We start from the raw sequence: 27,413 nt of genomic DNA on the forward strand, positions 1-27,413 counted from the left end.
CGGTTCTATTTTTGAAAATAAGAATCCACATTTCTGATAAATCCACGATCCACATTTCTAACCGAATGCAAGACGAATGCAAGGAACGAAAAGACTTTTGGAAGAATCAGACTGATGTTTCATACGGGCCTGGCTGTTTAATTTTCCTCCATAATTGCAACTGAAAATTATCACGATGTCCATAGCGTGATTACTATAGCATTCGATCTTTGTGAGGTCCTGATTTGCTTTCCGATGAACTTTTTTAAAACACTGCTTGAATAATTTGTTCGGAACTTCTAGCATAATTATAACAGCCTTGTATCTATTCTTCATGCATGAATATAATTGCAAAAAAAAATTATTCCATGAATTTATTTTACTATGTTTACGATATCTTTTCTCAATCATGACACGGTCTTTTAGCAGAAAAATTAGTTGACAATTTTTAAATTAATTAATAATGATTTAATTAAGTAACTAATAATAATTTAGTTAATTAGTAGTACTATCACTTTTATTAATAAACATATCAGTGGTCAACGGCATTGTATCTGTGTTACTGAATTGTATTTTAGACATTAGTTTTTCAATTCTCACTTGGTTTTCAGTTCATTCCTGATGAATTGAGCGACACAATTATTTTTCTGTCTAGAGCACTAGTCAACTTTAACAGTTAAAAATAACTCCAGATTTTTTACCTTGTTCAGGGATATCTTCACTCTCAACTGGTCGTCAAAACCTGGCAAAGTAAATATTTCGTTGATTTCATCTCCGGTAAAATATGAAAGTTGAAGACATTTGATGTTATAGTGCGCACTCAGTAATAATTTATAAATAAAGTGTGTCTCTGTATAGCCGTCTGACAACAAAGAATGACTACGTCTTATCGCTGTATTCGTTCACGGTCTAATATATGATATCTAAGACCTCCTTAGTAGGAGCTAGTGGGGCGCAGCTAACAGCTCTGCCGATACATCAGTGCCCAGGCTCGGGACGTCCGACACGCTTCGTTGGTTGGCTTCGTCAGCAGAACTAAAATATAATTGCCTGCTATAACGTGTGCCGCAGAACTAAAATATAATTGCCTGCTATAACATGTACCGCAGAACTAAAATATAATTGCCTGCTATAACATGTACCGCAGAACTAAAATATAATTGCCTGCTATAAAGTGTGCCGCAGAACTAAAATGTATACCCATCAGCGAAGTCACCTCCAACTGAGCATCTCCAAAGAAGCCTACAGATACACATATAAATTATATGTTCCGATATAAAGTAAATCAATTACGTCCACAACATTATGTGAATCTTTCTTAAAGTTCTTTCATGGTGTTGAAACTCCTGACAGCCAAGGATATGAGCTGGTGTATATGAAAGACACCCAAACACAACCGATCAGCTTGTACTTAGATGGAATTTGTGAAGCGACACGATGGTCTTACGACATGGTTTCGCTGCACAAACAATTCACTCAATAATTTGAGATTATTTTTAGCAAGGACTGGGTAATGAGATAGTACTTAAATAATATTCATGCACTTAAAAAAGCAATTTTCCATATCAGGGATGAGCATCAAGCAGCTATACTAAAGTTTTTTAATGTTATTATAAAGCCAATGGTGGAACGAAGTATGACATGTTAGTGCAGCGAAACAGGTACATATATATAAGAACCAGACCTGGAAAACATCCCTTGGTTCCTTCAAAAATTGTTAGTATTTAAATTTGCGTATCGATTAATTATTCCTCTATCATATTGAATTATACTACGTGAAATTCAATGGAGTCATACGACTATAAGCCCACGTCAATTTTACGACTGTGAGTGATAAGAAAATGCATGGAACGCAAGCCATACCTTGCTCGATGTTCATGTAGAATAATGAACCGCCCAAAATTTCCCGAATGAATTCTAGCGGGGAGTTGTACCGCTGCTGCCTTATCCCCCGGAGCCCTGGGCGGACTCTGCCGCAGCCTTGGGCGCGGATGCCAACGTTCAAACGAAGGTCCAGACCTCCAAGCCGACGCCATGAACTACGGAGCGAACAGACTGACCGTATTCAATGTGGCAGATCTTTTAGAGAAATTGTTTAATCATAAAAAACTTGTATATCTTAATTATGGACTGATTGACGTTTTTATGTGACGGTAGAATTGGGACATAGTCTAAATTAACTCTTAATCACTCAGAGCTGCTGCCTTATCAGTCTAGACCGGCAAATTATTGTTCAATTCGAGTGTGATTTCAAGAAGCTCAGATGAGTCTATTTTGTCAGAAATGTTTGTTTTGGAGTTATTTTATCCAAGAACAAACAAAGAACGTGTAGTTTTAATAGCTATGAATAATTGAACATTTGATTCGCACAAAACGGTGTCTAATTTTTTAGGAACAGCTCAGTGCAGTTTATGTATTAGTATAAATTGTTAACATCATGCATTCTTTATAGAATGTGACTTTGCCTCGAAATAAGTGGTTGGAATTGTCCAATGATCCAATCGTGTATGTGCAATCCATTGAACTATTCATAATTAACTTTCCGTTGGAGGTTTAGCCCTTTTTTAGACCTAGCTTCATGGCTACTTTCTTTCCTCATACCTATTTAAATAAAGACATGAACGCTGCATTGAACATAATTTATTGAATTGATCTGAAAATATGCACAAACTTGCATTGAAACTTGCAACATTGTATACTGATTGTGTAACGGGAAGCGTTGCCACAATTTTTTGCTCCATTCCCTGATGAGGAGGTATTGGATACATGCCTGGGGTTTGATCAGAGCAAGGACCAGCTCCTTGCTTGATATGGGACTGGCACTGGAGCGAAAAAAATTGTGCCCACGCTCCTCGTAGCGCAACGTTGGTATAGAAGATGCGTTGTTAGAAATTAGATCAAGATAATTTCTGAATCTACCGAATTAGGTTTGTTTAACGTGCTGATAGCGGCCTGTTTGTGTGGTGAGTGGCTAATGAATGGAGATGTTGTCGGCTACACTGAAATCAGTTCTGAAGTGACAGAATCAGGCAGGGTTAATTAATTGGCCTAATGAGCTCCTTCTAATGTCCTGCGTGTCAAACCCGACGCTCCTCCACTGGTTGAAGGTCCGTCTTGCATCTGCTGAAATGTCGCCATGGAAACCTTTTGGAAATTTTCGAATGTCACCATGGAAATTTTGACCTTTTGTTTAAGAGTTTTCGTTCCAAAGATCATTCCAGTACATATTTTTTTTGATTTCTAATGGTAATGAATTTGTCGCGAAAGAATTCGTCTACCAAATAAAGAGGATATCACAATTTCTGTGAGGAGGATCGAGACGTAAGCTTACCACGAAGTTGGATTTCACGGCGTCTTGGGGCTGTCGCTTCATTATCAGCTTACACTCTTTCTTGTAGATCTCCTGAGATGATCAATTGTGACCCATATTATTGTGACAGGCTACCCGTATGAATACTGTTGCCTCAAATAAAATGAAACGAAGAAGGAGTACTCTGTCATCATGTACCAATATACAGGGGTGAGACAAAATCAAGTGTGAGTAATTATGTTTGGCTCACACAATCGGACAAATAAATAGATAATACATTCAGCTGATATTTATTCAAATTGATACGAATGTTCAACTGGTATTGATTGGGCCGGTTGTAGAAGGAAGCTGAAATTAAATTCTTATATACTGTAGTATATAGATCTAGGATGAATTAGGAGTTGCAATTTTGGCAGATTGTCGGTATCTATGAAGTGGTTGCGGTATTCAAAAATTCCTTATTGCCCCGACGAGTCCCGATACTGGAAGGAAAATATTTCTTCTCAATAAAAATGAATTAATCGAACAATAACTATGTGACAACCTACTCTAACTTATGAATCAAATAAGGACATAAATGAATACAGACCTAAGATTTTGGTGGTGCATCTCGGTGTTTAATGCAGTTAGGAAGCATAATGAAAATAGAGGAAATCAGTTGAAGGAAGGTACTCTAGACGGAAAATAGAAAAGAACAGTTGGAGGCTTGACGTTGGAAATTTGAGATAAAGATATTGAAACGTAGGTCAGAGCAAAGGAAACTAGTTCCTCGGCCTATAGCAGAGACCTCGTTCACTTAGTTCGAAGTTTGAAATAACAATAATTGAAAGTTGATTTGTCTAGAGTTCCTTAAAGAGTTGAATACAGAGCGTAAATAAGTTGTATGAAAAATAGCAACATTCAAACCAACAAAAAGATAGGGAAAGAGCAGCCAGAAGACGTTTAGAACTTCTGAATCTCCCGCTGCTTCTCCGGCTGAAGTCGCTGTATACTCAAGAGTTAAAATGAATAACTGAGAATTTATGCAGATTTGAGATAAAGGACGGTAAGAGATGGGATAACTTTACAATATGGATGCTGATAAAGGAATGTTAATCCTAGCCGATACTTGCTACCTACTTAAACTACGAAAAAACTGAATACAACAAAACTCTGAACACAACACAAACAAAATAACAACATCAAGCTAACAAATTTTACAAAGAACTACAAAAAAATAATATCAACGGTGGGAAAAATTTTCCACAAAAGGAAATATCTGAGAAATCCATGAAAAATATTTGGGGGCGCAGCCGTAGGCCAGAAATTTTACTCTTAAATAAGCCCAGGATAACCGGCGCTATGGCTTTGAGCACTTGACTTCATAGGCTTTTAAGCTCTTTAGCGTTCTTTACCAACTACGTTCGGAAAGAAATATGAACTAAGTGTGAAGTTTGGCAAAGCTGACCTCCGGCATGAGCCCCATATAATTTAGTATGGTGTAGGGCCATTTTTCCGGAAATTATAGCCTCAATTCTCCAAGGTATTAATGCATGTAAACTTAGAACTGTTTTCAAAGGAATTTTAACCCATTCTTCAGTTTAACTCTCTTCAGCCCTTTTAAAGGCGATGGCGGCGGGAATCGACTTCTGACTTGCATCTCTAGTATCAACCATAAATGCTCGATAATATTCAGGTCTGGTGAATGTGGAGATGCTCAACGCCAAATGAGATGCTCAACTTCATTAAAATGTACCTCGTGAAATTTTTTAACAATTCCGGCTGTATGAATCAGAGCATTATTATCTTGAAAGATGGCGTTCCTCTCCGGAAAAAGTGATTGAACCATTGCAAGAACTTGGTCCTTCAAAATTTCTAAAGAGTCACGGCTGTTAATTCTTCCATGAAAAGAAATCATTGGTCCGCGGGACTTTTAAGAAATAGCATCCAAGATCATCACAGATCCCCCCCCCCCNACAGCCCCCATGTTTTACAGTTGGTTGGAGGCAGCCGAAATTAAATGACTCCTTTGACTGTCTCCAAACGTATACTCGGCCAGAGGTTGGAAATAAGGTAAACGATGATTCGTCAGAGAAAATCACATCTGCCCACTGCTCGAAGGACCACTTCTGTAATTCGTAATTCAAATTAAACGTTATATTGCATGCTAAGACTTGGCCTGCTATAGATTTCATTCTAATACCTTGTATTTTGTCATTTACCAAATTAATCGCTGACGTGTTCAGACATTGCAGTCGACATTTAGTATATTGGTTTGATGTGGAGGCGCTAGGGCCGGAGTCATGAAGCTACTCCATGATCATGCAAGTTTAATTTAGTCATCTACTTAGCAATTTATTAGATATTACTACATTAATTTGTATAACATTTTTATCATGAATATGAAAATATACTTTTGACATCAGTTTATTTGATTATGTCTTTGCTTCTGTCTTGACGCCCACGAGTGGCCTTACTTGGATGATCAGAAATGAAAACTCTTCAACTTTATGTAACTTTTCGCTTGGTTTAATGTATAAAAGAAACCATTATAACGTGCTATATACGAGCAACGCGATCAAGATTTTTGTCACGTCATCGTACGGCTTCAGACGTGACTTTACAAACGTAACGGGTAGGAGAAGCCCATCTGGAAACGGCAGCCTATGCTTCGGAAACGCCTACTTTTTCTTCTTTTATGAGGAATATTAACTCGGATAATTATACTTAATCTGATCTGCCTGTGTATATTACATAATTCTGTCACTTTATTTGAAAAGAAAAAATGGAATGTAAAAATGTATAAATGTAATTTTTTTAAATGCGAATTTTTCAGACAAAAAGAGGCAAGCATGGTTTGTTTCACGTATTTCACTTAAATGTCTGTTCACAAACAGACGTTATGGAGTTCAGCTGTGTGAAACTACCACAAAATTTAATTTTTGCGAGTGTACAGGTTTGATGGAATTAAAAATTGTAAATTTTAAATTTCAAAATTGTTTCCCTGTCCGGCCAAATAATAGGTGATTCATTGGTACAATTCATTTCAAATAGAATATTTATTAATTTTTGTGATGAAACAGAATTTTTGATGCTTTGTTATTAAATTTTTATACTTTCAGTAATGTAAATTTAGCCATAAATAAGTTCTTAACGAAACTAATCGCAATTTTAGGCCTTTAAAAAGAGCGAAATTTTATCGAAGAAATAAATAACGAATCCGAATGTTACATCCCATGATTCGGGATTCTTGAAGGTTTTTTTCCAAACGCCGCTAGTTTACCGTTGATTCCAAATGGAGGCCTGAACTATAATAAAAAATTCGCAAAGTTCCTTCAACATAAATTTCTGTCTGTTATGTCAGCGGCTTCGTAAAGAATTAACTAAAGTCAAAACACGTTCTGCAATGCTGGCAGTAATTGCAAAACCATTTAATATTTTGACTTCGTCTGATACCTGCCAAGATTATAATGAAATGCTCTATTGATTACACAATATTTTTTCGTTAAAGCCTTAATTATATATTTTACCAATAGCGAGTTTAGTAATTTTTAAATCTCTAGTTGACACACCAAGAAAATTATTTTGTCTGTAATATCTTGAATTAAGCGAAAGTCCGTGCCTCATGCGCACTAGGAAGCGGCCGTCGTAATTGCTCCCTGAAGCTTCTAAAGTAAATAAAGAGAAGCTGACGCGCCGCACTTCCTTGTCAACTCGACCATTTTCACCGCTTTTTGCTGCAGGGCTTCACTAATAGTTATTTAGCCGACGCTAAGTGACAATCCGCATCGTAATTTTGTCTCTTCTCCAGGGCTTTTAAAACAGCGTGAATTAATTGCATTTTTAGTGAAAAAATTGGTAAAATATCTGGGAAAAATGCCGTTACATTCTGACTGCAAAAAACTCCCAATCTCCTAAAATATGACGCGTCTCTGCGATGGTAACCCTGCCGCTTCAGCCAGCCTTGTTCAAGTGTGTATTACTTAATAACAAATGCCGATAGTTTTGATGCATATGGAGACCTTTAGGAGTGAAATAATTTAGTGCTGAAAATTATACAATCAGTGGACAGGAAAGCTGAGTAGCGTGAGAGATGCAATTTCACAAACATTATACTAAAGAAAACGGGTGGATAAGTAACAGTTCACATGCTTCAGAAGCGGGCTCTGGCTCTTTCTAATCTAACAAATAAAGCACTATGAAGGCATTACGAAAAAAATACACGTAACAAACAAACTCGACTTGTTACAGAAGTATTTATTGGCAATATTTTTCGAATATTTCTCAAAAAATATATTACGATGTGAAGTTGTTATAATATATATTATATAGTAACATTCTAACTAATTGTGAATCCATACTAAAATCCAAATATCCCATGTCTAGGGTTTTATTTCTGCAATATCTGTTAAGAGTGAACAGAAATTTAATGTGCCATTATATTTTCAGTTCATGTTTATGAGGGTCATGAAGAACGCTGGCACTCACGTTTTATCCTACAGTTATGAGGGCCATGAGATTAAAGTCATGAAGAATGCAGATACCCTCGTCATACAACACATATAGTGGCTCTATACCAAGTGAACAAAAACTTGACTGGTCGTCCTCGCGGTCCCTCTTCCCATTCAGGTTAGCTGATGAGTTATGTATGGAATTCAATACTTGTTGATTTACACCGTTATAGAAGCAGTGGTAGGTTCGAGCACAACTGGGAGATGCCCACGATCAATACCTTCTTTAGCATCCATGCAGGTATGAACAAAAACTAGTGGTTCTCATTGGACGTCAATGTATGACGTCACTTGAGAGTACTATAGGTAGTAGTACTCTTAAGTTTCTCCATTTTTTAACGTGAACGTAGTTTTCTAAAATTTTTTACCGTTTGCTAATAACATTGTCTGATAATGTATTTGAATGCCGAAAGAGTTCTGTCGAAGGTCGTTAATCACTACTCACCGCTCAAACGTGAAGTGTATCTTGAAGAAATTTAGATTTTTCAAAATTTTTGCAAATCCCCTCGACAAAGGTTTTTAGCAGACGACGGACAGGCTAAAAATGTTGCACGTCTCGATATGATGGGAATCGTATTATGCATCCGCATTGAAAGACGGAATACAGATGATTTCACTCCGGGGCATGACATGGATGAAAAACTAAAATAATGTGACTGTATGATTGCAACAGCCGGAAATCGGGATCAAAAAACGGACCCGGAAGGCAATAGATCAAATTATAAAATGAGTTAGATGTCGATATGTGCGCATCACTACAGTGCCAGGAATTTTGATATATAATTTCCAAAACGATGCAGAGGAAACAACGATTTTAATGTATCATCCATATACATCAGAATTTTTATAATATTATCTAAAGGTTTTGTACGAGAATCTCGAAGTTTTTCTCAGCACATATGCGTTGTCTGAATACATGAAATCAGTGCACTTCTTAATTTTTGTAAATCGTCAGTTACGTTTTTCGATTAAATTTTACAGTAAAAAAATAATGGAGACATGTAAAAATCGTCTGAATCATTTCTGGCTTATATTTTGGTACGTGGCCCAATATTTGATTGGCTCATCTGAACGACGTTACACTGCATATGTTTTTACATTCCTGCAAAGCTTGTGAGTAAAAAAACCTATTCAGCGAGTGAAGTCATTCCAACAATTCAAAATCCAGGGATTTCAATACATGTGTTGGATTACACAAATTACCGGTAGTGTTTCCGGTAAGTAAAATATTTTTCATTTCTGCCGTCATGAAGTTAGGCCCGTTCATCATCGCGATGATCAAAGAATTTTCAAACGATCGACCTACGCCATAGATGTAATCTGATCCGCTGTAAATTGACCCTAAAGGATCCGGTGCTCCATTATTTGCGTAACAGTCAAAATAAGCCAGCATTTCTCTGTTAATACTCACTGTACTCTCATGACGCCTGTGAACATCCAAGGTCGCTTCTCAGCCTCAAGCAAGAGGAACGCCTTGCGTCGTGCATATATCGTCGAAACTTTTGCCTCTGCCCTTGCATTGCGCAAGTAATGAATGCGGTCAATAATTTATATATAATCTTTATTAGGAATTACTCTATAAATAACTACCTTACGTTCATGTAGCCGCTCGTAATTGAATTGTTGAGTGAGACTGAGCAAGTTAACTGTCAGTCATACTGCGCCGTTACGATACTTGCGTGTTCAGAATGAATAGCTCTGGGTCCGCAATATACGGAGACTTAAGACAAGGATATGTTTGGTAGCACGTGTTATGAGAGATAATTCTGATTTGGGACTATTTTGAGAGCAGCCGCTCAAGGGTCAGTCAGTTGAATCTACAACATGAACTACGCATGGGAGAAGCTGTAGAAGACAGCATTGGCTCCTATGCTCTGGAAGACACTCATATGTCGCAAACATAAATAATGAATACATTTTTAAGCTTTTAAAAAAATGTCGACGTATCATTCACTTTAATTCCTGACAAAAAAAAAGCAATAAATCAATTACAAGTTATTTCTCACAGGACTGCACACAGATGTAGTCTACCATAAAATATAGTGATTCGTTTTCTTTGATTTAATTTCGTGGTTAACTGAAGAGTTTCTGATCGTTGACCTCTGAGTGTGACCGTATTTCAGCCGTTTTTCAACTATAACAGAACAATGTTAATTTTAAAACAAAATCCTAATCTACAGGCAAAATATGGTAAATTTGAAATACAAACTATTTGAAACGTATTTTCCATCATTTTTTGTTATCATTTTTTTCACTTACAGATAGTTAATTATTTCTCGTCTGAACTTTGGTGTCGAGAAAAATATTATAGTTTTCCATCTTCAATGGCATAATTTTCCCTCTGAGTTTAATGCTTAAGACATTACAGTTTTTCTAATCAAGGTCTTCTCTCCAGTATAATATTAAGGTGCATAAAATGCAATAAAAATACATGAGATTCCACAAAGCAAACAGAAAGAAGTAGTGACACTAATAACAAGCCATTACACGTAAAAGTTCATTCAGCTAAATCAAAGCATTTGATTAATTGGTTGTACAGTTCGCAGCTATGCAGCTTATCCCGTTATTCGATTTTGTACCGACATTACATCACTCACATGGGTTTACTCGTACAATTTATTATGTAATCAATATAGTAATTTTATAATATTCCGTAGAATTCAATAATGTCTTCACAAGGAGGAACTGTTAATCATTCATCGACGCTTAAAAATTGACGCTTGACCGATGCTAAAAAAATTGAAACTGACGTTAATAAAGCCAAGCCATGCTGAGGCGAAATGTATTTGAAGAACGATTTACCATGTATCAAAATCTGTCGTTCAGAAATCAAGAGCAGTACTACGTATAAAATGTTTGAGAACATATGCAGTTCATTCATAAATCAATATCATTCAGCGCAGGAGCCAATATTAATAAAAGAATTTCTGATAAAAGAATAGGCTCGTGCCGTGGCTTTGAACGGCACCGCTGGTCTCTCTGTTAAAGTATTGCCCGTCCATGCAGTCTGGAGCTTCCATTAAATTTTTAGGAGGGATGTACACAAGCTTTCGGCTCTAGATTAAAATTCAGAAATAATATGATAAAGTTATTGATACGGCACTGCAATGTTTCATCTGCGCAGGCTTTCTTTGAAGTGCAGGGCAAGAGGACTAGTGAATGCCACTGGATTAAGTATTCATGGCAAAAGAATGAATGAATGCCAATGGATCCTGTATTCGCACAGGAAAATAAAACAATTTACATGGAAAATGTATGGTACGAAATAGCTTCAATAAAATATATAGAATTGGTGTGAATTTGAAATAATTTTTCAGGGCATATCGATCATGCAAACGACTAAATTATACCCAGCGAAATTGATTTTTGGCCGAAGTAATTAATACTTATTTATTGAATGTGCAATTTGATTGTAATTTTATTTCCTATTTTGCTTTAGCATATATAGTGTACTGAAAAAAAAATCGATCACAAAACTTCCTCAATATCTTAATTTGATACAAAAAATAATAAATTTTTGCTTTACATCAGTTGTTTTAAATGAGTAGTCAGATAATTATTTTTTATTCTCTTTAATGGCATTAAAAATATAAAAAATTAAGCTTAACCTGAATTGGACAAACTGAAATACAAATATTTATATATTTCTTCCCTACTTTATACTTTTTTTCACTTCCCACAGCCACAAAAAAAACCGTTGTACCTAGCGTTGCTCACTGCGTATTAACGTCCATCACGGCATCATATTCCAGTTTATCACTTATCATCTCCCGTATTATTTCTGAAGAAGTCCACGTGCAAGTTGGCATTCTGCAACTGCAAGGTCCATATATTAAATGCAACTGGTTCAGTCTCCAAGTCTTTGCTCATCTATAAATTTCACACGGTCTGGACGACTGCAATCTCATGATTTTCGTATCTAAAAATAGTCTGCGATTTTCATTTTGGTAGTGCAAAAAAATGTCAAGCGAACTGTTGACTGATTAAATATGAATGCATGACAAAAAAGCCAAATAACATAAAAGTAGATAGAAATATAAACCGAACTAATTATAGTGAAGTGCATGATATAATCATAGACATTAATATTATTACAAAAGTCTTTTGAACTCATCGCATTAACCAAAACGTCAAAAAACTGCGATTCAACTTCGAAAATTTTTAAACCGTGGTGAAAGTTTGTTGCAATTTTTTGGCGAACAAGTCATGCAATCCAGAATCTAACGAATGCCACAAGTTTTAACGAGGTGTCCAAATGCTCCATTTTCCCCCAAAAAACTCGTTTATTCCAATAATTTCATTCTAGACAAGCCCATTAAGGCTTGATGAGAAAATTTGAAGAGTAATTTAAGCCAGCTATATTATAGATGTTGAATTCGGATCTTTTTAAATGATTTCTTCCTATCCAAAATAATGTTGATAGAAGTTCACAAAAAACAAATGAAAATAAATTGTTCCTACGAAAGATTTCCTATCCATTACTCAAACAGTAATCAGACGAGTCAAATTGTTTCTTGAATTTTGTATGAGCAACCGTTTTCGATGATGGTTTGGTTGCTTTCTCTTAGTGAGGATTGAGCTTATCATCTACAGTGCCTGCAATTCCTGGTCTACTGCATGTTGACGTCGTAAGAGACGGACACAAGCAAGCCATGCATGAACTCAACAAATACAAATGTGCATGGTAACAAATAGAAATGTAAAAAAGCGTTAAAAAGAATGAAATACTTCAATGAGACAACATTTCTTCTCGCTTCTAGTCACCGACGTGTGGAACAGCCTCCCTGATAGCATCGTTGATGCTCCGAGTATGAACGCCTTTAAGAACAGACTATAGACGAAGCTATGCAGGAGCATATGTTCAGTCTTAAAATGCCTAGCAAATTACGGACCAGGCAATAAGTCCAGACGAAGCTATGTAGGAGCATATGTTCAGTCTTAAAATGCCTAGCAAATTACGAACCAGGCAATAAGTCCAGCAGCTATCTCAATCAATCGTCAGTTATGGAAAGATCGGGTTCCAAAGGCCGGATCCCTTGTGAATCAAGTCACGAAAAGTTCAAGAATCGGCAACAGGCCATGGGCCTATTTCTTCAGTGCCAACACTTCTATTCTATTTTAAATACTCAATTGGACCCACGAGAATTTTGCACAGTAGTGTGCAGTAGCTGTAGTGTGCAGCAGCTGTAGTGTGCAGCAGCTGTAGTGTGCAGCAGCTGTAGTGTGAGTAGTGTGCAGCAGCAGTAGTGTGCAGCAGCTGTAGTGTGCAGCAGCTGTAGTGTGCAGCAGCTGTAGTGTGCAGCAGCAGTAGTGTGCAGCAGCAGTACCAGTGTACGTGGAGCAATTTTCCGAATTTGTACTTTTTTGCAACAAGATATCTATTCCTAGTTTAAATTGTTCAAGTGTCTCATGCGTAAATCACACCAATATCGATTTGTTTAAATACTTAACTTGTGGTTATATCAGCTAATTCTAAACTTACACGTAAAAATTTTTTTCTTCTTGTCCCCGCAAGTGACCGGCGGTACTCGATTTTTTCCTCACTTTTTCCAATTTTTGAGGCTGCATTTCATGCAAAACAAAAATCTTGAGTTTTCGCTCGAATAATTCGGTCTGACGCACCGGATGAACGCCATTCATTTGAGTCCGATAACGCGGACCTTAAATTAGCCCCGGCACAACCCCATGTCAGGACCGTCCGCGCTCTCAATGGCGCTTCTTTTTCACTTTAATTCTAACTCTCCAGTAATGCTCGTCTGCAATAAGAACTAAAGTGTTAATCGAAGGGGGTTGTTCAGTCAAAATGTTTCATTTTTCTGACTTTTCAGTTGAAACTGTTCAGTGTAAATTTTATTCATTGCGCGATCATGATAACAAACTGTATATTCTTTATATTTTATTTCATATTTCTGTTGTAATACAAATGCTTTACGATAAATATGCAAACCGAAAACATTTAGCTTCAAAAGTAAAATAAAATGTATAATTTCCTGGTTCAATCTTTATCTACAATCCTCCATATTCTCATGTAACCATTTTAATTTTCCATAAAGAATTAATTACACCGTAAATAGATACTTTTTTCGCACTCGGCACGTATTGGTATTTTATTCCTTCATGAAGGAAGCGTGGTATTTGAACCCGAACTTAGAATACCATTTTATGCTTGTCCATGCTCGGCTCTAATAATTTTTACGAACTTTCAGCATTTCCGTGACGGTTGATAAGTTTTAAAAATGATTTCAGTTTGAAGCGTCTTTTCTTGAGCAGCGAGCAGCCTGCGCAATCCTGTCCGCCGCTGCGGAAATTAATACGGCTGGCAAGTCGCTCGCAATCCAATCCGCGGCCCCACCGACAAAGCAATTTTTGGAGCTGATCAGCGACTTTCGGGCGACTAAAAATGCTTTGCAATCATCCAATCTCGAGGAGGCCGTTCTATAGGGAGACGTCGATATTGAGTTGCTTGGAGGGCGACGGCGGCTGCGACTCTGAAGTAACTTTCGACGCGAGGGAGAGTGAGCGAATGGAGGAAAGGGAGAAGAATGGAAGCGAGGAAGGAAATGATAGAAAAAACTGATTTAGTGGGTAAAATAAGCTGTATGTATTAGGGTAAGCGTGGCTCTATTGATAATACGTACAATAATTAATAAGAACTAAGTACGAAAGGACTATTACACTAAATAAATAGAGCATAGACTAGAAATTAAACTAAATGAGCATAGTATTGCGCTTTAGAAGTAGCTGATAATGGAAGAGCAAATTAATTTATAGCTTAAATTAAAACAGAAGTGATCACCGTTTGTAAGGAATTAACGTTATTAAAAGCTAATTGCGCGAAATATAATAATTTATATAATGCTTGCAGTTCTCATATAGTAATTCATTTTTGGCGACATATTATATGGGATTTGTGTATTCTTAATCACACTTCTGGATTTATCATGCTTGGTTTGATTTGATGACACTTACTCCATTGGACTTAAGAGTCTTTGTTGCGTTTATGCATTTGTTCATATTTAGTTTAGCTCACACCATCAAATTGCGCTGTCGCTTCTCAAACTTAGAGTTTTTTTCTCATTTACGAGCTACGTTTTTCCCAAAATGATTTTACAGTTAATTAATTAATTACCAATAAGTTAACGAAAACTCCGAAAGGGAGTATATTGAATTTAATACCCCAGAAGAATACTTATAAGTATTGGATACCTTAGTACATTTTTTTAAATTTTTGTTTGATTTTAAATTCAAGTTTAATTTGCTATTTAGCAAACTAATTATATCATGAAGTAAATATTTCTATAAAAGTGATTCAAAAATGTACTTAACTGCTAGCCAAATAAAAAACTACCCAATCAACGGAACACTGACCAAACAAACTCGAGCTTTTTCTTAGAAGATACGCCGCCAACGCAGAGTTCATTTTCGGTCTCAATGCCTTGAGCACCAAACCAACAATCGAAGAGTCACAGTTCGCAAATGCTCAGCATAAACAAGAAAAATGTGTGAGAGTTTTAGTCGTGACTCGGGACTAATGAACGACCCTTCATTGCTCCTAACCTCGCCTATGAACAGGCTTCGTATACCGGCTACCTGCTCACTTAGATGAGACGAATCCTTGCTGAGCTTTGATCTGTCTTACGCCTGAAGTGCGCTGGCTAACAAAGAACCACACTATTTAAGAAGTGAATCCTTAGCTGCATCACAGGCATGGGTTTCCAATACTACTTGATGTCGTTCAAAGGATCGCTTGCGTTAGAACTTCCTCATTACCATGCGTGCCGAGCCTGGTCATGTAACGATGCTACACGGAGCTCTCATTACCGCCCAATGGAGGGCATGAGATAACGGCAGTTACATTCCAAAAATCATAGCGAGATGACAGGGACAGACACTCTCTATGATTAATAACAAGGCTTCGACTCGGATGGAGTGAGTGATGTACTTCTTCCTCTTTGTTCTACTTAGTGGGAAGCTTTGTGGGATTAACATCTCGATTTTTTGTACAAGAAAAAGTTAATTTTTTCAAAGCGAGAAATTGAGATTGTCAAAGGGTATTTTTTCTGCAGTTCGAAGTCGGAGTTTTCAAAAAGGAAATAAATTCAATTCCGATGCTGCTTGACCGATGTTGTTTTAAAATACAAAACATTTACAATTTAAATGTGTAAATATATTTTTTCTATAATATTTTTGATTGCCATGCCCCATCTGAGAAACTGCATTCACATAACTTGAGGGTGATAATTGAGTTCAGACTAGTATGAAGCTTAGTCGAATTAAAATATAACGTTTACGTAACAGGTTGCCGTTCATAGTGAATTTCACGGGCGTCAATTAAGAATGAAAATCGCTCTACATTATACGATTCCTGTGATCAGTCCTGATAAGAGCACAACTGTAGGACACAAATAATAGGAGCATAGATGTAGGATGTGGAGAATAAAGGCGCTGATGCAAGAAGTGAAGAGCAGGAGCATAGATGTAAGATGCAGTAAATATAGAAGCGCAGATGTAGGATGTCTAGAATAAAAGCACATATATTGCATTTAGAGCCCTCGATTGTTTTAATTACATGTTAAAACTTAGTATGTTTTCTTAAGGCAGTAACTGTTTCCCCACTCCTCTGAAAATTCACTCATTTCCACAAACTAGTTTATTGATAATATATCTTACCATATCTTAAATATGGTAGTGTAATATTGAATAACTATGACAAAATGCCCCAGCCTAATTCTTTGTGATTCGCTTTGCCCATAACTCATCCTAAAGAGTTACAGATGTCACGCTGGAAACGCACATCGACATGCATAAGACGTTGACCATGTTGTCGTTTCAACATATGTTGTTGACTATGCGTTATATTTTAAAACGATGAAATGAGTCATCATTGATTAGGTTTTAATTCATCTGAAGAGAGTATTTCACCAATGCATGAGACCCTTTTGTTGATTTTTGTTAAAACAGAACCTCGGCCATGCCTGTTAGTCGCTTTCAGTTTACATTTCGCCAAAAGTTTTAAGTTCTTCGCTCCTGAATTCATTGCCTTGAGTTGAATACCTCTTAAAGAAGCCACTGAGAAGGAGTTAATATGCAGCATAAAGGCGGCGCCGTCTGTACAATGCCGTATCCCTCGCTTCACTGGCTACTGCTCTTTACAAATGAAACCTATCCACACTTCATTCGGAGTTTTCCTGAACGTGCCAATGATGGCAAGTCAAAAAGACTAACGCGTCTCTTTTTCTATAATAACAATCGATCAGTAGAACCCGAAGTTTTCAGCTGAGTTTCCGCTCGAGAGAGTCTCTAAAACGAAGTTCGTGAAATCAAAGTTTCTGAAATAAATCCACGGGTTCGTGATGACGAATTTCACTTACTATTGGGAGATGTATAGAAGAAAATTATTATGAAGATTTTACATTGAGTCAACCTGTGGAACCCGGAAAAATTACAAACTGTGAGATTTTTTCAACCCATGCAATTGACTTCGGTATTTTACTGCAAATAATTTCCATAGCAAACCTGACAAATACTTCGGGCCCACAAACCCGGTTTTCATCAAGATTTGATTTGGTCGACAGCAGCTGCTAGAAGTCGATCAATGTACTGCAGCAACCAATTACTTTATTCGGCTCTGGATTGCGATGCACGCAAATGCATTCATCGGAAATTGCTCAGTCAAATCTATGATGTTACTTTAGGACGACGAGACCACAGCAAGGGTCGAGTGTGAAGCAGCTAGGAGCTTTGTAAAAAATGTTTCAATCAGAAGTTGCCGAGCGTAACTGTTTTGATTTGCAAGTTCGCTGCCGCTTGTTGTTTCTGTCTAGCTCAGTGAGAAGAGAAACGCCACATTATAAAATGTAATGTACGTATCATAAAAGCTTATGATAAATTTTGATCGTCGTGACTGTCAGTAATGTTCAAACGTTAATTCATTTAATCTTTATAACTTATAATCGAATAGATAAAGTTCTCGTGTATACGTTATCGAAATAGCTTGGCCCTGTTTAGATTTAAGTAGTTTGAACATATTAGAGTATCTTGAATTAGAGTAACAAAAGGGAATAAACTAAGATTTAAAATACCTGACCGCACCAACCAAAATGGAGTAATATAAAAAAATCCAGTTTTTCGGCTGATGGAAGTTCTTTTGGGTGTAAAACGCGCAGAAAAAGAATACAAAATTGCAGAAGAGATCTAACTGCTCCGTTTTCTGATGCGTATCACTTTTATGGAATAATACAATGTTATGAATGTGAAATAGATCAGCCACGAATAAATATTTAATGTTTATTGATTATGTATAAAATCTGGTATCCTTCTTCGTATTACGGTAATAATGGAATGATTTACGTAGGTTCAGTATTTTACATATTACAATCGTGGATAATTTACCGAATAACACTATAAATAATAATGGTTAGGTCATGCCTTGATCCCGAGACTGCACGACAAAAATTTCTCCAATGATTAAGCGAAATTATTCTCCAATCAAATAAAAGAACACGGCAGATATTGTTATAATATCGAATTTTTTTAATTAATTCTGAAATGAACCGCATGTCATTACTCTTTTTTCATTTTTATATGATACTAAACTTGATGATATAATTGATATTACTTTTTCGCTGGTCTAATAAAATTGATGGAGTGAGCCTGTAGTCCATATACAGTATATAGCCTTAATTCAAGGCCCTAATTAGCACGAGTGACTATCGATTATCCAAATAAGACGTAAAGATTTTAGGATTTAATCCATAAGATTTACTAGACCGACAGTTCAATAGATTCATTAGTATGATTAATCAAGACGACCGTTATTGATGGCTTTGCTCTACACGCCACGTCCAGGTGCCGATGATCTTATTGTGATATTATATTTCGCTATGAAAAGTTATATTTTACTGAGTAAATGATCATTACATCCAATTCTTATTTCTTCTTTGCATGAAGATAATACTGCATTAAACTAATTTGCCATCTCTGTTTTTAATTTTTCGTTTTAAACAAATGAATTGTTTGTTTTTAAGTTCAAGTTGGCTTCCAAATTGGCCTGTTAATCATGCCTGATATTATTATGAATTAATTCATTCAGCAATATGTTTTACAAAGGAGTAAAACTATCTTCAAGACTACACATTGCGTTCTGTACGTCAAGCGAGAAAACTGTTACCGCACCGGTTATACATGAACATGCAGAACTAATTTTTCATTGCTGTAAACTCATCAATGGGTGTCAGTAATATTAAAAATTGAATAAATAGCTTGATTGGGTGCGAGCCATTGACCACATACGAATTAAAGATGAGATATAAGCAATTTATTGACTTTATATAAGATTTCCAAACGTAGGTTTCGTAGAGACCTTCACGTAGAGACCTTTATGGATCAACATTGATCAGATCAAAATGGCCGCCTGGCTGAGGCTTCCCTCTAATAGGGTTATATTGCGGGCGCCGCCGAGGGTCGAGAGTGAGGGAAACGTCCATGATCCGCAGTGCAAAATGGCCGAATCAATTTCACACGATTTTGGAAGATTTTGGCACATGTGTATAGATTTGCATTTTATATTATTTTTCAACGTTTCATTTGTATCTAAAATTGAATATTTGTGTGTATTATCTAATGTCTAGCTAATTAAACGATGGCATTGAAAAATAATAAAATTTAATATGCTTCAAGATGAGGTAATGCTGCCAAAGAATATAGTTAGATTGAAAGACTTATTGAGTTTAAATCACAAGTAGGCATTCATTTAAAAAAGATTTGTCGAAAATTATACTTCAATTCCACGTCTCAATCAATTCGTACGAGTATAACAAAATGAAATTCGTTTCTACACAATTTTTGTTCATGGATCGCACGAAGGGAGATGATTATTTGGCATATTAGTAGATATTACATTTCACTAAATTGTCAGTATTTGTACACGGCTGTAATTAACGTTCAGCTGCATCTGTGTAATGTCTTTGTTCGGGAGTTTTGGAATATTTATTCCTACGCTCTTCCAACGGTGCTGCAAATAATCGAGACTTGAAACTTATAATAAATTTGTGGAACCTATAGCCTATGATGCTATGAAGCGTTTTCCGTTATAAACAAACAATTCGACAAGTGACCCCTCATTAAATCAGGAACAATTTTTTTTAACACATTTCTTTTTTATTTGAACATCGTAAATTCTCCTATGACTTTTTCTCCCTAACAAAGGATGAAGCAAACTGCGACGAAGGCTTCTACAGCGCACCTGAACGCGACCTGCCATCACTGAACGTAAAGACGCCGACACCAAACCCGTCAAGGGAAGCGAACGTCGCAAAAGGGCCTGCACTAAAACAATACCGCGTGACGCCAGCGAGAAGCTGTCTATATCATGATTGGCCGGATTCATTCCCAAGACACTGATCATTGGCTGGATTATTCCCGAAACTAAGATTGGCTCGAACCATCGCTCTACTCCTCATAGTGGCATTTATATTGAAAAAAGTTCGCTGATTTGAATTGTCGTACGTACGTGAGACTCTTTCATTATAAAGCGAACAAATGAAGCTTAATGAAAGGCGAAACTTTCCTTATTTTTCATTGGGATGCCGTGAGCTGCAATAATGGACTCCTCTCTTATTGTTCTTATTATTGTAGTCTAGACCGGTGACTACGACAGCACTTTTTTTAATATTTTTCGTCTTCCGTTGCGATCACCTAAGGAATTTTTATAGTAAAGAATTTTTTTCATTTTTGATGACTTCTTTGCGATCACAGTTAATTGTAATGCAACACTATAGTGCCACAAGCTAAAATACCGGTAAAAAACTGAGTTTTTGCGTCAATTTAATAAAAAACCCAAATTTCTAAAACATTTTGTCGAAAAATTATATCCTTGAAACACGAACTCTTTTAGCTCACTGCTCAAAATTCTTCATATTCTTTTAAATCCACTATAGTGACTTATACTCTATAGCATCATATACTAAATTGATTTGCTTGTCAGAAAATGCATGCCATTCAGTCTTTATTATCATTTTGAAGGTATTTGGCCGCATACACAATGCATTTTTCAAAAACTGCTACCGAATCAGCTTCATTAAGTAGAATTTCTTTATTTTTGCGTGGTGGCCTTGGATTTAAAATTTCGGACAGGTAACTAGCTTAGAGTAATGCAAGTGAGTAATTAGTTTAATTAGACAATTGCTAATCATTGTTCAGAATATAGGACAAGACGCTGGTTTTATACATCAACAATTATTGGCTTTGATAATTCAGAAGGCCATATTTCAGAATATTTAAAAGCTTTATTAAAAAATTGAAATCTATTCAATGCCTTCGAACAGAAGGAACTAATGTTCTTCGTTATAAGCACATCATCGCTCAATGCTATTGGAATAAATATGAATTGAAATCGAAAATTATTTTTTATCAGAATTTTAAAATAAAGGAAAAATGTAACACGATCAATAAAATTAAAACTTATCAGTTAAGTTGATATCAATTGAGCCGTTTATCTTCACTGATAATTCATTGCTAGGTTCGTTATTTGGTATGAAATATAATAAGTATTATATCATTGTATAATTCTGTGAGTAATTATTGTCGCAGTAGGTCCTTTGGAATACTTTCGTCTATAGGAATATTTAGTGCCATTGTTTCAGGGTATCGACGGGAAACATTTTCTTGTTTTTAAGCATTACTTGGAGACACCAAGGTTGAGGACAGATATATTGGGAGTCAGTGTGCGTGAACTTTGCTCTCTTTATATGCACGTATTGGAGACCATCACACAAGATGATCGCTAGGCTTCGATGCGCTCGAGACAAAGATGTCTGACACGCACGCGGGAACCTCAAGAGTATGTGTGGTAAGTTCTCGATCGCAAATTCGTGGCAGCGTTCGAGATTTAAATGAGTTTAATCTAATAAAATGCGATTTAATCCAAGGTTCATGAAATTATATAAAATTAGTCCGGTGATAATATGATTTTTTTATGGTTGAGAATAACTGATCACTTCTTGTCTGAAAATTTTCAACCCGGAACGGCCGAACGACCCACAGTAAAACGCATTGGGCATTCAACTCGTGGCATAATTGAGCTACACTTGCAAAAAGATGTACTTGAAAAATAACTTATATCACAGGTTCCAACACAAGCAATTACAGTGGCGAGCCTCGATAATAATTATGAGTTTACAAGAGCTATTCGATTTTTTGGCAAAATGATTGAGTCATGCCGAAAGAGTTCTGCGTTATCTGCATGATCAATTCGATCAATTAAATTTAAATTCAACCGAACAAAATAAATAAGGTCTATAGTTTAGGAAATTATAAATAATGCAAATGTATTTTAGACTGGTTACTGGATGACTTGATTTTCATACAAGTGACTCACAATGCATTAAAAAAAAGGTATTACGCTACAAAACTTCTCTTTCCAACTGAGTTTTAAAAGTTTCGGCCTGCTTAGTGAATTTAAATTATACTTTTTTGAGCTTTATGATTTTTGTTCCCTACCAACAAAATTTTTAATATTATGAGAAACAAAAATTGAAACTAGTCTTCCACTTTCCTTGGTCACCAACGAGCTAACTCGAGATTTCTAGCCTTTTAATATATGAATTTAAAAAGTCTTCCTAACTCTGAATTGCTTCCAAGAACTTTTTACACGGGAAAAAAAGTCTTGCAATTAGAAGCCTTAGAGATTTATTTTTCCAAACCAGGAGCCTGATTATCATACTAAGACGCACAGCAGTTAGCGCGCATTCTTTTCATACCACATCACAAAACCTTCATTCCAAAATATTTTTCTGGTGCCATTGCAGTGCAGCAAATTTCTTTCTTCACAAATCCTTTGCATTTTCCTCCAGGATGTTGACTATATTAGCATTTGAAGAAACCTTAGACGCAAGCACCGCTTTGAAGATACCAACTCTGTATATAAACTCTACTACAAAAATTAGCTTCTTCTTGGTAAAATTCTCCTCTTCCAAATGATGCTCCTCGTTTTTCCGAGCGCGCAGCTCTTGAAGATTTTCAACGAAATGCTTTAATTCGGTATTTGATGCTCACTTGCAAAGTTTGATTCTAAAATCTTTTTTTCTTCAAATCTATAGAAGAAAAAAAAAATGATCAAAAAAACTGATAACAGTAGCAGCTAAAATACCTAAATATAATTGCTCTATTCACATGAAGAAAGCATGTAACGTACTAATCAAAACACTAAAATTTTTTGTGCTTCTAGTAAAAATTATCTCTTTTCCGGGATTAAATGAGCTGAATAATTCCAGTCTTAGGTTAAAACTATTTATTAAATTCAAGTGAGGGGTATTTTCCAGCGTAAGAATGGACTCAGATTCAATAAATTGAAAATAAATTTAATATGTAAAAAGTTGTCTTGTCGCAAATTTTTCGTTTATAAGATTTGAATCAGTATACTTAGTTGTCATCAATATATATCCCTAAATTACTTCATTCATAAAATTATTGAGAAGTTCAAAATACCTCGCTCCGATGCATGAGAATATAATTCTATTGTTTATATGATTATACCATTAATGTAATGATGCTATTTTGCATTTGGAATTGAAAACTCCAGAATCATAATTAAGTAAACACCATATATAAAAAGTTTCTGTGCAGATCGTAAGTTTGCCAGTAAAAAATCACACATGTAATGTAACATACGTACATGCATAAGTATGAGTAATGTTGCCCTGAAAGACTGCTGCACTTAAAATTGTTCATTACCCTAGCTAGATCATCGTAATGTTGACATTCTTTCGTAGAGGACATCACTCCACGTTTTTCCATCAAGTTTATTGATTTTCTGAGTCATCGATGAATCACGTTTACCGGAAAACTCTCTGTTCATCATGTCAAGTTCTCTGTCCATAAGTGACCCGAAGATATCTAACAATAAACGCAGTCTATTTTCTTCGAAGCTTCTTTCGTGTGAGCCGCTAGAGATCACGTGTATAATGTACCGTCCTTGTGTCGCGGCCGAGAACTATCACTCATTTACCACTCATGCAGTGCCTATATTTGCCGTCTCGTAGTAACGTGTTGGCAGAGAAAGCATTAATCAATACTTGATATTACTGACTCATGTGAGATGTCTCTTTTTCCGCGTTCTTCCATAAGTTAGAGCTAAATTTATGAAGGTGTTCACAAGATATCTAATATCGTGTCTATAATCTAAGTGTAGCGATGGATAGAAAACAACTTCAACTAACATGCAGTATACGTAAGTTGTTCAGATTCTGTGACGTGTCATCGTGCAGAAATTAAGCTTTTCTTCGATTGTCCTTGGGTTTTCAAGAAGACTGAATAACAGAAAATACTAATATTTACGGAAGGAGGGTAATTTAGCTCAAGTTCAATTATGTTGGCAAAAAATATTTTCAAGTTCAATTATGTTGGCATTGAAAAATTCAAGAAAGCTTCCAAAAAGTTTCAACAGAAGCGCAGAATTTAACTAAAATTCTCCAGCCGTGAAAACAGAGTCCAAACAATAAAGCCTGAAATAATTGACATTACCAGTTATTTCAGGGGAAGAAGAATGCAATGAAATCTTACGGAACCGATCATCGTACTTGATTATGCTAACAGATACCCAAGACTCTCCTTAACAATCCGTTCTGAACGAGGTTTGAACGATTCAGGACTCTGCTCTACAGCTCGAGGTCAGCACGATTCAGGACTCTACTCTACAGCTCGAGGTCAGCACGATTCAGGACTCTACTCTACAGCTCGAGGTCAGCACGATTCGAGACTTTTTTACAATTCGAGCTGAACGAGGTCAGAAAGACTCAAGACCTACAGTCCAAGGTCAGCATGATTAAAGACTTCTTTACAGTCCGTGCTGAACGAGGTCAGATAGATAAATGACTCTACAGTCAGTTCAGCAAGATGCGACACGGATAAATCATAACGTAGGAAGCTTTCTAGAAATTGTAGTTTATATTGACTGACGCTGACAAGGTCAGAGAAACATAATTAACATAATCCGCTAATCGTCTACGAGGAGCCTTAACATTGCATCGAGTAACTAATGAGTTTTAGTCCCGTAGTCATTCTAGGATTATAATATTCAAATACTTTCTTCCGTTGTGCAAGTCGGAAAAATGTTAAATATTCCCATCAAGCTGGTAGCGAATAAAGCATTTTTTGCACGCATCTTAACACATGGAAAAGTCGTCCCGAGCCAGACTTGTGTGTATATATAACGCGTCACTTTCGTCTACAGAAAAACTGCAATTCTATTCCGCATCTGTCCATTCTCGAGGATCCCTGAGCTAAAACCTTTATAGAAAAGCATGAGCAAGACAAGCAGCAGCAGCAGCAATCATGTGCTGAAGCTGCCTCGTGCACATCCCCTCTTTTAATCAGTTTAATGAGAGCACCGGCCATTGTTAGCACAACACAACCATCACGTGTTCCTACAATGCACTCACTGCCAGTCACAAATTCCTCACTGCCGAGCGGTCGTTCCTCTAATACACTAAGTAAACAATAATATAAATCTCATTATTATTATTTTGAGTAATTTCGGAGACTTTCATGTTCCTTTCGCTTACTCAAATTAATTACTTTCATTATATTTTAATTTTGCCAGCAACTGTAGATTTGCCTTTCCAGAATAAATATCATCGATTTTCGGAAGTTTGAGTTTGAACAATTGACTGATTTTCAAGTGTTTGAAGAACTTGGTCGGGAGGCACGCAACACCACGAATAACAATGCTAAACGAACACGTGCTTGTATAGGGAATATTAAACGGTCTGTACACTTGTTTTCACTTAGATAGGAATGTATATAAATCGATCATTCTAAGCTACCAGACTGGAAAAGTGTATATCTGTATAAGTTCTGCTTTTGGATGAATTTTCCAAATCGTCATCTAATTCGCTAATTAGGCTAATTAATTAATGAGATTAAAAATGAAATGTACATATTGTACAATTTTTTAAACTTAAGCAAAGCATATCGTGTACACCGGAGTGAGGGCAGAGGGAGACTCTGTCCCCTCATACTCTGTTATCAATTAACATGATCTCTACAACAACTTGAAAAATATAAACTGGCTGCATGACAGAGAATTAAAATTCGAGCTCTAACAATGCAGCAACCGCCCGTCAAAGGGAAATATTACAAAAACATTCCAAGACACGGAAAAAAATTCACACCAGCAGAACAAACCTGGTGAATATCTTGATTTTGTTTGGAGCCGAGGACAATATTCCATAGAATATCATTTCTTTTGGCCGGCAGGGCCTTACAGCGATTTTCCCTGCTCAATTTAAAATGTTATTGAACATGTGAGACACAATTGATTATTTACAATTAACAAATTGTGATGAATTGAGCGACGGACTACTATAAGACAACATATTCTGTTCAGTTACGAAGATATTGCTTAGTGGCCACATAATTTTCTCACTATCATTTTTACAATTCCTGAAAATGTATTTAGTGATCCCATTAATTGTGTCCTCCCAATCCTACGAAGATTATTCGACATGACATACGTCACTAGCGGCAAATGCTATATAGTCCCTCGCACTGCGTCACTAGTGGCAGATGCTAGTCCCTCGCACTGCGTCATTAGTGGCAGATGCTATAGTCTCTTGCACTGCGTCACTAGTGGCAGATGCTATAGTCTCTTGCACTGCGTCACTAGCTGCAGATGCTAGTCCCTCGCACTGCGTCACTAGCGGCAGATGCTATAGTCCCTTGCACTGCGTCACTATTGTGGCAGACGCTGGTCGCTATCTAATTGGTTTTACGTAAGCCTGATCGGTGACATGCAAAAATTATTGCACAATATGCGTTAATGATAATTTTAAAGGATATTAATTGGAACAGTACATTTTGTGGAAAAGATATCATCAGAGCCATTTTCTTTTCAACTGCATATCGTAGTAAAGTTTTTAAACGATTCTCGAATATATTTTTTCCATTTTATTAGGGTTTAATTCCATGCTCGTAAAGTAAATTTCAAGTTTCATTTATTCAATTGTTTAAGCTCTTCAAATATACGAGATAAATTTTCAGAGAGGTTCACGATTTAATTTCATCCATCATTTAAATGATGAGATGGGCCGCATCTTTTCTGCAGGAAAGCTATGCTTCAGGAGATCATATTTTAAATCTATTGATATTATAAATCTAATATATTGTTAATTTGACTCCATGCGCGTAAAGATTTTGTCGTATTTCTGCTTTGTTGCTCCTATTTTGTGCGCGCTCGGCACAGCCGGCATCGCTGGGCGTCCCGCTACGCAGCCTTTGTGTTCGCTGCCGTAATTTGCTGCTAAACAATTGATATCCTCACTAACCACGGCCTCTTCCTCCATTCACGCTCTCTAATGCAAATTAAAAACTCCATCTACAAATAAAGGAGCGCTTCGCTTCATCGATTCTTGCTGTAATTTGTGAGCTAAAACAACGGGCTTAATTACATCGTATTGCTAGACACGTGACTCCGACATGCTTTATTCAAATTCAAGTCTAAAGTTTGTTTACAAGTTTATTTTGATTTGATTTGATTTTCTTTTTTCGTTAGATTATTGCAATGCCGTTCCAGAAACTAAAATTTGTGTTTAATTTTTTACATGTAGGGTCATTTTTTGGCCCCAGGATATTATCAT

This window comes from Hyalella azteca, unplaced genomic scaffold (genome assembly GCF_000764305.2).
Source record: "Hyalella azteca isolate HAZT.00-mixed unplaced genomic scaffold, Hazt_2.0.2 contig16847, whole genome shotgun sequence".
NCBI classification, from domain to species: domain Eukaryota; kingdom Metazoa; phylum Arthropoda; class Malacostraca; order Amphipoda; family Hyalellidae; genus Hyalella; species Hyalella azteca.